We start from the raw sequence: 12,670 nt of genomic DNA on the forward strand, positions 1-12,670 counted from the left end.
CGACCGGGTATCTCAAGGCATATTGAATGTTCAGGTCCCTTAATTCTTTCTTAACTTCATCAAATGCCCTTCCCTTCTTAATTAGGGTTCCTGAGAAGTCCTGAAAAAACGTTATCCTTGAGCCTTTGCATATTAAAGCCTGTGAATTTCTTCCCAATCTTCTTGCTGTTTCAATCACTAACTTGTCCTTCTTTATAATACAGGGGCTGCACTAGGACTGCACAGGGACGTAGGTCCGATCCAGATCTGCACATTCTGATCCAGTGGGCTAACTCCTCGCTTACCAGGCCCGACTCCAACTCCAGCCTCACGAACTTCAGGAGCTACTTCTCCAGGAAGCCAACGAGGTCCTTGCCTTCCTTGCATTCCGGAAGACCCATAAGCCGTAAGTTTTCTCACCTATTTTTATTCTCCAGGTCATCGACTTGTTCCTAAAGGACCTGCACCTGGTCTTCCAACGTTTGGATCTTTCCTCCCGAGACCTCCGCCACAGTCTCTGATGCCGTGGTCCTCTCCTCCAGTCTTCAGGCCAGTAGCTAGATTTCCTGCTCATAATTTTTCAGCATGGCAGATAGTGGTTCTACTGCTGCTTCAATCTTCTCTCAGAGTTTGCCAAACTCAGAGACTAAATGCTGCTGTCCCATTAGATCCAAAGGGGCTGCCCTGGGAGTTTGAGCACTAGCTGCAGACACCCTTGATGTGGTTGGGGAATGCCAGTCTGCTGTACTTCTTTAGGCCCCTTTCCTTTATTCATTTTCATTCTGGCTTAAACCTGTCACACCACAATTTCAGCAGCTCCAGATGATCAGCAAGTTTAATTTAGCAATTTTTTCTCCTGGTGGTGGTTAGTGAGGAGGGTAAAGGTCCACCTTGCCCAGAGGTATGGCACAGAGCCCAGCAAAGCAGACCACTCAGACCGCCGCCATCTTGGATCTCCAGCTGTTGAACACTTAACATTTGACATTTTTCTGTATTTTTCCAACAGATACCTTAATCCAGTTAAACATATTGGCATCTTTATTAGAAGAGGAATATCCTATGACTGCATCAAGCCATCAACCAGCATTAACTCAATTTCCAGCCTATGTTGTTGTTTTGACTATGTTCAAAAGGTTATTGAAAATTAATTGGTTACACCAGGCAATCACTACAAAAAAAAACTAAAGTGCATTAAAGCCATTATTTTTCAGCAACATACCCTAATTAGTGTTAGTAAGCAGACGTAGCTCACTGTATTAGAAAAATTATTTAATAGATGTATAGACAACCACAAATCCAGCAACTTTGAGACCAGACCTTGCCACTTTTCAGAACTTTGAAACAAAATTGAAATTCTTTAATACAATAAATGCCCAAATCTGTTACTCCCTGAACTTTGCTGACTGAGTCAGATGGTGGTGGGGGACAGGAGATAAGGTTCACTAAGGCACACACACACAACAGAAGCTGTTAGGCAGATAAAGCAACCAAATACTTGACAAATGACTACACCAATGCAGCAATATGCCGTACATGGCAATAAGGGTGTACAGTGTAACCCACTCAAAAAGCGCTTAGTTTTTAGACACCATCAGATTTTGTGTATCCCTCCCCATATCATAAAATCTTTCAGTGTAGAGAGAGGCCATTCATCCTGGGTCTACAAACCTATAAATATTCCTCAATTATTTATCCAATTTCCTTTTTAGCTTTATTATTGAATCTGCTTCCGCTACCTTTTCAGGCTATACTTTCCACACCATTATTCTTATTTTTACTGGAACTCCTCATCCTCTTGTTCCTGACCCTCTTGCCAGTAGAATCAGTCTCTTCTTATCTACTCTTGCAAAATGACCAATCATTTGGTCACACAGACCTGGTGTGTTACTGAAAATAAGTTTATTGAAACTTTTTATCTTGCACTCATCAGGACTAATCACAAGAATACCAGAGTAATGAGGAACAACATTTTTATACTGTATGAAAAGAGTGTTGATTGATTGGCAACCATTGTACTGGTATTTCTTGTAAATATCTTGATGAGTGCAAGAAAAATTCTTCAATAAAACATGACTTCTTTTCAATAAGACTTTATTGCAACCCTTTGTAATTTTGAACACTTCTATTAAATCTCTTTGCAACTTTCCCTTCTCTAAGGAGAACTATTCCAGTTTCTCCAGTCTCTCTGCTCTTGAAATTCCTTCATTATGGTCCAATGCTGATAAATCTCCTTTATACCTTGCCCAAGGCTCCCTCCAGCTCAGTGAGCAAAGCCACCAGACCATCCACTCATATCCTAAAAAATTGTAAACTTGAATTGCATAAATTAGCATCATTTTAGGTGCATTTGGAAGTCCAGACAGTGGTTGACCAGCCTGGTCAGGAAACCAGGCTGAAAAACCATTTAACAGAATGTGCAGCATTTTCTAGCAATTTTAACTACTGGTAGTCACTCATTCACTGATATTTATAACAGTGTGAATCCCTAATCTGACATCCTTAAGGTACTTTGACATAATGGAATTAAAGAAAGACGGACAGCAACCTAGAGAAGGGAGAGGTTCAGAGACCTAGACAAACATGTGGGCAGAGCAGACTCCAAGAGGAGCAGAGAGAACGGGGAAACGAATTCCTCAGTGACTGAAGGCAGGAGCACCCTTGATCACATAATGGGACAGAATAAAGCAGCAGAGGACTGAGCTGGAAGAAGAGAGTTCTGCAGTGGAAGGATGTGTTAGGAGGGAGGGGTGGCACAGTGGGGGCTGGTGGCTCCTTATCCAGCTGGAAGAGGTGACTGAATAAGGGAGGGGCAAGGCTGGGAAGGGATCAGAAGTTAACTCGGAGTTCTAAGGGTAGAAGCAATCAATAGTAGTTAACAGGCCAGCAATGAGACCGGAGTTGGCAGCTAAAGTCTGGTGGAATTGATCTCAGGGATGTACTAGGGCAAAGCAGAGATGGCCAACGTTCAAGAAGCAAAAACGTATACTCTCAGTCACAATGGGGATACAAGGGTCAGATAGAATGCCAAGTCAGCAGATATTCTAGTCCACCCTGAGATGGTGAAAGGAGCAAATGGAACCAGTGGTGAGGGATCAAAATCCGAGGTGGGACGAAGAACTGCACTTGTTGGATGCCATTTAAACAGTAAGGCCACATCAAGCATTGAAGTGTGGAAAGAATTCTTTGAAAAAAAGTGGGTTTGCATTTCTAACACCTTTTTCAACCACAGGACACATGCAGGTACTTTAGAGTCAATTAAGAACTTTTAAAGTGAAGTCACTGTTGCAATGTAGCAGATGAAACAGCCAATTAGTGCACAGCGCCATCCCACAAATAGCCACATTTTCATAATCAAATGATATTTTTCAGTGGGGGTGGGGGAGTGAGGCAGGATCCAACTGGCTAACAGCAATCTCCCACACGTGATAATGATCACTGTGAAGGATCAAGAAGTAGAATCTGAATCAGTTGACCTAAGAAACAGAAAAGGACAGCAAATATTGGTGGAAGTTGTTTATAGAGCATTAAACAGTAGTGATAATGTTGAATATTGTGGAAATCATGAACTTAGTGATACATTCAACATGAGTAATTTCAATCCACATCCAGACTAGGTTACTGTAATCAGCACAAATGCTGTGCAGGATGAATATCCCAGAGCAAGTAGGAGAATGATGTCTGGAGCAGTACATGATGGAACCAACTAGGGATTGGGCTATTTTAGATTTAGGTTATATAATGAGAAAGACCATGTAATGAAAATTTCTTAGAGTTTTAAAGTATTACAGTTCATTCTCAAATTAGAATCTTAAATCTGAACAAAGGAAACTGAGGGGAGGTAAGGCGTATGTTGACTATGGTCGATTGGAGAGGTTTGACAATAGACAGACAATGATTAGTATTTAAGGAAATACTGTAAGATCTACAAAAGATATACATTCCTCAAAAACATTAAAAGGAAAACTTGAATCAAATGTGGCCCTCAAAAGAAATTAACAAAATTGTTAAATGGAAGGAAGTGTCTTCTAATGATGCTAGTAAAAGTGGGAGCAATTTAGAAACTGGCAAAGGAGAACTGACAAACTGATAAAGAAAGCAAAAAGACACTTGGCTTAATTGCAAGTTGAATTTTGCAGAGTTTTTCTACACAAGTTGCTGCAAGTTTCCTCATCATAATTTAGCAAGTACACCTCATTGAAGTACCAACCCCACTTCAATAATATCAGTCACATCCGTTTCCAGCCCCACTTTATCAAGTGACCTTCCTGGAGCAACTCACCACTCAACAGATGTCTGCCAACCTCAAAAAAGCAAGCTAAATGCTGGCATCTTGACCTAGAAGTCCATGATGATTTGCTGTGCCCAGCTCTCATCATGGAACTGAGTGTCAATCAGATCCTGTCTGCCTTGTAGGGCTCAATGCAGCTGAGCTCCACCCACAAAGAGATCTACCTCAGGCTCAATGTCCTCATCCTCCTCCTTGGATGACTGAATCTGTTCCCATGGTTCCTCAGCATCTATTGTATCGCCTACTCCAGTTGTGCAGGGTACAGAACACCTGGATGGCACTACACATGGTATCCAGAGTATACTGAAGCCCCCTCCACCCCAGCCCAGACCAACCTACAGAACTGACCCTTCAGCAGTCCCATCACCTGCTCCATCATGGCCCAGTTCAGAGTATGGGCACCACCTTACTGAAGTTGCCACACCAGCCAAATGACCAACACTTTACCTCAAAAAGGGAGGGCCTGCTGCCCTCCAACCCCCTTCCCATCCCAGGCCTACATCAACCATTTCACTGTCCATAGCATTTATTCAACTCCATGGTCATACTTACATGACACGTATGAGCAATATTGTCCGTCTTCCACAGCACACTTGGACGTTTCACAAATGAAGGGGCACTTTTGTTTAGCATTCACCTTTTAACGCATCGCTGAGATGACAATGTTAGTTTCGCAAGTACTAATGGCATGAGAAGTACTTTTTCTTTAGAGCTTCAAACAATGAGAGGTGATCTAATTGAAACTTACAAAATTGTAGCAGAGTTTGACAGGGTGGTTGTCGAAAGAATGTTCCCCTGGCTGGTGAGTCTAAAACTAGGGAGCATAATCTCAAGACAAAAGGCAGGCAATTTAGAATTAAGTTGAGGATGAATTTATTCAGACTGTGGGGAATCTTTGGATTTGTCTCTAGCTGGTTAAAGAGACTCAGGCATTAAGTCTGTTCAAGACAGAAATCAATAGACCTCTGGAGAATAGTGACCATTGAGGGTATGGAGATAGTGTAGGAATGTGGCATTGAGGTAAATGATCAGCTGTACTCATATTGAAGGGTGAAGCAGCTTTGATAGGCTGAATAGCCTTTTCTTGAACCTATATTACTGTATTGCCATGGCCAGACACTCTGCATCGGTGGTGTTAGTTGAGGGATACCATTGGCCAGAATGCTAGGTTGCATGCCCCTGCTCTAAATTGCAGTGGGATTCAGCCAAGACTCCCCATCAACCATAAATACTCAAACTTTTGGCTGAGAGAGGAGTACACCATCCACAGGGCCTCAGCAGACATCAAGAGGATCAGGCTGTTTCCAGCACACACTCTGAGCTATATTAATCTTGCCCAGACCATTTGGTAGCAGCCAACAGGAGGCCCAACCAGCCAGGATTAACCTGGGAGCCCAACCAAGATGGCAGGAAGTGGCTACTCCAGTCCATCAAATTAGAGGGAACAATCATGGCATTCCAAACAATGGAAATTACTTGGAACTTAAGTAAGCATACGTGGCTTCTAACATTGCGAATTATCGGAGGGACAGCAAGCAGAGGATGAGAGATCTTTTACAAGAATAGTAATTCTCCTGACATTTTCCTTCATGCTCATGGCTTAAATCCTTGGTAGACATCTTCCCTATGTCTGTATTACTATTCAAATGAGTCCTTCTTGGATAAAGAAATGACAGTGAATCTTCTAGCCCACGATCACCTTCGGTGGTGGAATCTTGATGATGACTGATCTTGTCTTGGACTAAACATTTTGCAGATTTAGAGCAGATAGGGAGACATTAAAAGGAATCAATTCACCATTGCAGCTATAAACTTGGCAAAGGGGGTGAGAGTGCCACCAAGGTTGCCAATGCAACTTTGAGGAGAAATGCTGGAAGAGAGTTTATGAGGTTGCCAACAGACTTGAAATGGTCCAACTGGCTATTCAACTGGGACTTCTTCACAACTGCAGTTAATTCCTGGATTTCCCACTCAGTATTAACCAGCCACATAATACGTGCAGTCATATTTGGGGAACCTTAATTAAACCAAAAGCGGATAGTGGACCAGGACCATTTGATAGTCCTTATTATTTATGCAGAATTACACAGAATGTATAGCAATGAAGCTGGCCATTCTACCTGGCTATTCCAGGTGTGTATTTATGCTTCATACAAACATTCTCCCATCCTAATCCATCAATATAACCCATTTGTTTCACTTTTTTCAATTTCCTGATCGCCTTTCTCCATCATTTCTCTTTAATGTAACCTTCTTAATCACTTCAACTACTCTGAGGAAGCAACTTCCACAATCTCACCACTCTCAGGATGAAGAGGTTTCTCCAAAAATCCCTATTGGATCTATCAGTGACTGGTATATGGGCCTTCAAATTACTCTGCTCAGGATGAAGAGTACTGTTACCATCCTCTTTAAATGAAGAAACCACAGGGCCTGCTGGGTCTGGTGTGGTAACTTCCTGGATAACTAGAAAAGGATCTTGTCATTGGCAAGATATAGTTTATAAATATCAGTTACTGACTGATAGCAACTAGTTATAGGTTACATTGATGTATGACATATGATATGATAAACACAGTAACAAAGAATTTGAAGAGGACTAGATGTTGCATCTTACTGCTTTGTGATCTGAAGCTGTTCTGTCCACAAGTTAACGTGACCCCATCATGCTGGGTGATATTTAAGCACTCATCAGCATTAACCGTTCCAGACCCGTATGCTGCAGTGGTGTTTTATGTTTTAGACAATCCCCACACGTCCACACTCTCAAACCTTTCAAAGTCCTCTGTGAGTCTTAGGGAGGAATGTAATCCCCTGTTTTCCCTTCCTGATAGATATAACCTCTTAACTCTCCAGTAATTCTGAATCCCTGTTGAACTTTTTTTCTCTTTGTTGTCCATGGTATGGAGACCAAAATGAACATTTTGAGGTTTCAGCAAAATCTGAAACAAGTTGCATATAATTTCTCAGCTTTTCAATTCCATCTTTCTTGTAATCAGCCAGAGGCCTAGTGGCACAGTGTGTAGTCTGTCCCTGCTTCTGAAAACAAAACTGTGGCTTCAAGTCCTACCCCAGGACCCAATGTAAAAGGAAGAGATGTTCATAATGTGTGCAAAAATTTATTGGGTTTTCAAACTCAAGCAAGTTGAGTGCCAAATACAGGTGGTAAAAGAGTGAGAGATTCGTATTCAGAACCTGGAGTCTCTATCATCGCTGTCCAGGCTACAATGGACATGTAATAAGTGCATGTCACCATAGCATCTTGGACTCTGAGTGAACACAACATACCATTTTTTAAGAAATGTGTTCATGGGATGAAGGCATTGGCTATTATTAATTGCCGCAGTGGCCAGTTAACCACAGCGCTGTGGGCCTGGAGGCACATTTAGGCCAGTCCAAGTAAGGATAGAAAATTTCCTTCCCTAATGGAGTAGCTATATTAGGTCAGTTTTTTTTAAATCAAAACTAAAATTTGAGTGTATGTAGTGGTGGGATTGAAACCCAGAACGTTAGCCTGCGGTTCTGGATGACCAGACAGGAGCATCACCCCTACACCACTGCTTTCCTTAATTTAATGAATCCCGATGCTCAGTTGGCTTTTTATAAACAGCTTATTCACCTGAATTGATACTGCTCATGATTTGTGTAACTGAATTCAATTTCCCCTCCCTTATTTCCCCCCCACCCCCCACACAACCTTGTCCAACCAGTATTTTCCTCCCACTCCCTGCCGTACTTTCTTCTCACTCCCCCCTGCCTCCGGTAATTCCATCACCCTCCCTCCACTTTCCTCTCACTCCCTTCCCTACCCCTGTCCCTCATTTATTTTCCTCCCCATCCCTCCAGCCCACAATGGGACCACATTCGATGAATCTTGACTATGTTATTTTTTTCCATGACAATGATAGGGGCATTGAGACGGCACATACTACACTGAAGGTTTGAAGAGGAAAATGGTGACATTTTTGTGCCTTCCCGCTGCACCATCCATTAACAGGACTTGCTGCAACCTTCCCTCCCTCCCCAGCCCCTGAGTTATGTACGTCACTTCTAATGATGATAATATCACTGGCCAGGTGGCAAGGAATTTGTTGGGAGTCACTGTTCACTGACTCACACTAACTCATCAAATCCACCCCATTAATTCCTTTAATCATCTTAAACACTTAGATCACTTCTTCATTATCTATTCTCAAGGAAATACAAGGCCATTCTGCCCTGTGCTCACCTTTTAAATCCTGGTATCATTGATGAATAGTCGCAAACTCTCACAAGATAACTTTTTCTGAGAGAAAATTCAACCATAAAAAGATCAAGAAAGTGAAATGTATTGGCTACTAATCAAAACCTATATAACTGGAAGTGAGAGATCTGGACAAATCTAACATTGATTTTACCTTCCTAACACAGAAGCATAAAATTAACAATTAATAGATCTTTATCCACACTATTAGACTGATGCACAACACTTGTTTATCTCATGATTTAATTTGTTATACACAGTGATACATCAATACATGCACACACTCATGTGAACACACAAATACACACTGACATAGATATCTAAACACACTTTTGCACAAACACATTGACTCTGACATATACACACAAACACATGCTAATTCATTCACACACATAAATACACATGAATAAAGATGTGTATTCACTTAAAATAAAAATTATACATGGCTATAAAACAACGATTTTTCTTCCAAAACTGAGCAGTGAATTAAAAGCTTCATTCTGACTCTGTAATGAATCATTCTCCTCTGCTCTTTCTCCACAATGCTGCAAAATGTCCTTTTTAATTAAATATCCAATTTCCTTTTCAAAGTTATTCTGCTTCCAGCACTTTTTTCAACTCAGAGCTGTCCAGACATAACACTGTGCTGTGTCGGAACATTTCTCCTCATTTCCTGAACAGTTTATTTTTGCCAGTTATCATAAATGCATGCCCTCTGGTTACTGGGCAATCAGTTCCTTCTTGATCAAAAATCTTTCTGAATTTTGAATATCTCTAATAAATCTCTTTGCTATAAGAACAATAATCTCTAACTTCTCCATATAACTCCTGCCAGACCCACAACCACTTCAATCTCGAAGGACCAGGGTGGCAGATATATCAAAACTCCACCACCTGCACATTCCCCTCCAAGCCATTCGCTATCCTGGCTTTTTTTCTCAAATTCATTTGCGGGATGAGGGCATCATTGGCTAGGCCAACATTTATTGGCCATCCCTAATTGTTAAGAGTCACTCACATTGCTATGGTTCTGGATTCAGGTAAGGATGTCAATTTTCTTCGCTGAGGACATTAGTGAGCCAGATGGGTTTTTTTCCTGACAATCAAGAATGGATTCATGGCCATCGTTAGATTCTTAATTCCACCATCTGCCATGGCAGGATTCGCACCCAGGTCCCCAGAACATTGCCTGGGTCTCTGAATTAACAGTCCAACAATAATACCATTAGACAGATATATCACTGTTCCTTCACTATCGCCAGTTTAAAATCCTAGAGTTCCCTATTTAAATGGTATTGTGAGTGCCCCTACACCCATAGGACTGTAGTGGTTCAGGAAGGCAGCTCAGTACCACCTCCTGAAATGTAATGGGGGATGAGCAATGTCCATATCCTATAAAAGAATAATTTTAAAATCCTGAAGACCCTCACCTCTCACACAATATTGTAAACATTCTTTCTACCTTATCCAAACCCAACATTTTCTCTTTATCATGGTTTCCAAAATTGGCCAGAAAACTTCAGGAGAGGCTGAATCAACAACAGAAAATTGTATTTATATTGCACCTTTAACCAAATGATGCATCATCAGGCCCTTCACAGGAACATTTTAAGGCAAAGCATGATGCCAAATCACAGGATATAAAAAGGTTAGTTGACTCAAAATTTAGTCAAAGTGGTTTTAAAACGTGCTTTGAAGGAGGAAAATGGGTTAGCAAGTTGGAGGGGTAGTGGGAGTGAATTGTAGAAAAGAAGGGCCAAGAAAACAGAGGGCACAGCTAACAATGGTGGAACAATTAAAATAAGGGCTCCACAAGAGTCCAGGACTTGAAGAGCACAGACACCTGACAGTCTGGAGCAAATGAGAGAGAGAGACGGAAATCCCCTTTCAAGAGAAACCACAAGGAGAGAAGGAAACCAACATCAATACTTGACCAAAATGTTACTACCGAGTGGCAGTACAATGGATCACAGCCACTGATGTGCAGATAGCAAGTAAACTGATGTACAAATGTTGTTTGATTTGTTTTCATTATTGATCTCCTCCATTCCCAGCTATCGATTCATGATTGTGGGCATGTTTGCTTTGCAAAGCATCTTTTTACCATTCTGTGCATGTTCTGAAATCCAGTGATGTAGAAATAACTATATGCTGCTCCTCACAAATTCAGGGCGACCTGAAGCACTTGACAACCAATTAATAAGCTTGAAGTGTCGTTTCTGGAAGTATAACAGCCAACTGTGCACAGCAAGCTCCCACAAATAGCAGTGTCATAGCACCAATCTGCCCCTCCCTTCCACAAATCCAATCTTCTCCCTATGACTGTGCTGTATAGCCTGACCCTCCATCTGCCCTCTTTACCCCATGACCCATCCCCATTCCCATGCTGCTCTCTGCTTGACTGTGGCCTCTGTCACTGGCCAAGGGATCAAAGTTAATTTTTAACTGCAGGATGTCCTGGAAAACATGTCCTTTCAGTTTTCCAGCCTGTGACTCCTTTACCCCTATGCCAAATATTTTTCAATGATTGTGGCCAGAGAGATGACCGAGCTAAGGCACTGGCTCACTTGAGGCACAGTGAGTAGAATCTTGTTACCTTTAAAAAGGATCTTGAGCCTTAGCAGCAATCTCACTGTCTGTCCCTTCCAAGTTTCACAACAGCCCTTCTATAGGAGGGAGACCAGAATTGCAGTTTGTTTTAACTCTACCACCTTCATTTTCTACCCCATCTAATTTATGGGCCTTTTGTCAGCTATTTAATAGAGAAAGATTGCAGTGATTAGTCAAAACCTCCATTATCATTGGGTGATGCCACTCTCAGGATGGTAAGGGAGGAACTAGCTAGACCCTGGTTTTTCTTTGTCTAGCTATTCATATTTTGAGAATTTGAGGCCTGATCAAAGAGTAGCTTTAATGTAAAAATCAGGCAGTAAGCCTTTTTCAAATTAAGATTACATCTCACTGAAATTCCAGTTTTTTATGGTTCAAATGTTGTTGGAATGGATTGGTTTTGCTTCACTTTATAAACAACATATCATGCAAAAAAGTATTACTCACTATAAGCGTTTAAATTTGGCAGCTGGCATGCCAACAAGAGATTCACGTTGTACTTACTGATCTTGTGCCCTAACTTGGACTGTGGATTGCACCATGTAGTTCTCTCCTGGGACTTCAAGGAGTTGCTTTAAATCATTACCAATTGACCTCTATGCCATATTGAAAGAACATGTCTGTGAGAATACAATACAACACATTTCAGCACAAGAGCTGTTATTAAGTACACTTTGACATGTTAATGATGCATTTGCCATGTTTACAGCAATTTATGGATAATGCAATGTCTACTGTAGGATTAGGATACTTTTAATGGAACATTGACTTTTCAAAACCTAGCACTTAAGCCTGATGGAGACCTGATGCTGATTACCAGAACAAGATCATGACCACTTATCTCCAAAATGCCTTGAATTCAGACACTCCTTTGTTCACAGATATATTGACTGGACATCACAGCATGCTTTCAACTGATTTCAATATTAATTGCAGAGTGAAATGATTTTTAAAAAGGTTCCATTTATTATTTATGTACTATTTGAGAGGTTTTTTTGACTACTATTGTAGAAAAAAGACTTTAGACATGTTACTATTAGTGGTCATTCAATGATAAATAAATATCCTTAGGTGACTGGGAACCTGAGGTTGAACATGATGCTTCATAAGGATGAGTTTCTGTTCTTCACTGACCTGTCAGTTTTGTACAGGAAACAAAGCAGCCAACTTGCCCTTGGCAAAGCCCCAGAAATAGAAACTGAATTTTTTTGTGATGTTGGTAGAGAGATAAATATTGGTAGAATTCTCCTGCCTTCTTCAATATATTGCTTTGTGATTTTCATGTCAATCTGAGAAGGCAGACATAGTCTCAGATCTGAAATACAGTATGTCTGGCAAGGCAACATTCCCTCATTAGTGCATGAGATTGGATTATTCAGTACAAATATCTGGAGTGCTTTGAACACACATTCTTCTGCCATATATATATATAGAGAGAGAGAGAGAGAGAGAGAGCATGCTACCCACTGAACTGCATTTGGCATCCTAGCTGGAGGTGACTCAACACAGGTTCATTGCCCAAAGTAGAAAGGATTTCAACCAGGTGCTTA

The 12,670-nt window shown here is 41.1% G+C and overlaps 1 protein-coding gene across 1 annotated transcript in view; it reads left to right on the plus strand.

Moving 5' to 3' along the window:
* khdrbs2 (KH domain containing, RNA binding, signal transduction associated 2) overlaps positions 1-12,209 on the plus strand; it is a 622,325-nt gene extending 610,116 nt beyond the window's left edge. The window contains exons 12-13 of the transcript XR_011954815.1: positions 204-385; positions 986-12,209. The gene's annotated coding sequence lies outside the window, so the exon portion shown is untranslated. The remainder of the gene's footprint in view (positions 1-203; positions 386-985) is intronic.
* Positions 12,210-12,670: the final 461 nt, after the last annotated feature.

The sequence above is a fragment of the Chiloscyllium punctatum genome, chromosome 3, assembly GCF_047496795.1.
Source record: "Chiloscyllium punctatum isolate Juve2018m chromosome 3, sChiPun1.3, whole genome shotgun sequence".
In the NCBI taxonomy this organism is placed as follows: Eukaryota; Metazoa; Chordata; class Chondrichthyes; order Orectolobiformes; family Hemiscylliidae; genus Chiloscyllium; species Chiloscyllium punctatum.